We start from the raw sequence: 859 nt of genomic DNA, 5'->3' as shown, positions 1-859 counted from the left end.
TGTGAAAGTGCTGCACTCAATATGCCAGCAAATTTGGAAAACTCAGCAGTGGCCACAGGACTGGAAAAGGTCAGTTTTCATTCCAATCCCAAAGAAAGGCAATGCCAAAGAATGTTCAAACGACTGCACAACTGCACTCATCTAACATGCTAGCAAAGTAATGCTCAAAATTCTCCAAGCCAGGCTTCAACGGTACGTGAACCATGATCTTCCAGATGTCAGCAAAGAACCATGATCTTCAAGCTGGATTTAGAAAAGACAGAGGAACCAGAGATCAAATTGCCAACATCCATTGGATCATAGGAAAAGCAAGATAATTCCAGAAAAACATCTACTTCTTCTTTATTGATTATGCCAAAGCCTTTGACTGTATCAGTTCAGTTTCAGTTCAGTTCAGTCACTCAGTCGTGTCCAACTCTTTGCAACCCCATGAATTGCAGCACTCCAGGCCTCCCTGTTGATCACCAACTCCAAGAGTTCACCCAAACTCATGTCCATCAAGTCGGTGATGCCATCCAGCCATCTCATCCTCTGTCGTCCCCTTTTCCTCCTGCCCCCCAATCACAACAAACTGGAAAATTCTTCAAGAGATGGGAATACCAGACACCTGACCTGCCTCCTGAGAAACCTGTATGTAGGTCAAGAAGCAACAGTTAGAACAGGACATGGAACAGTGGAAGCAATGGACTTTCCCAATGGTTCCAAATTGGGAAAGGAGTATATCAAGGTCACCTTGCTTATTTAACTTATATGCAGATCACATCATGAGAAATGCCGAACTGGATGAAGCACAATCCCGAGTTATGATTGCAGGGAGAAATATCAATAACCTCAGATACTCAGATGACACCACCCTTAT

Source organism: Bison bison, unplaced genomic scaffold (assembly GCF_000754665.1).
Source record: "Bison bison bison isolate TAMUID 2011002044 unplaced genomic scaffold, Bison_UMD1.0 scf7180017864341, whole genome shotgun sequence".
NCBI lineage: Eukaryota > Metazoa > Chordata > Mammalia > Artiodactyla > Bovidae > Bison > Bison bison.
The sequence above is the reverse complement of the archived record's forward strand: the minus strand, read 5'-3'. Positions refer to the sequence as shown.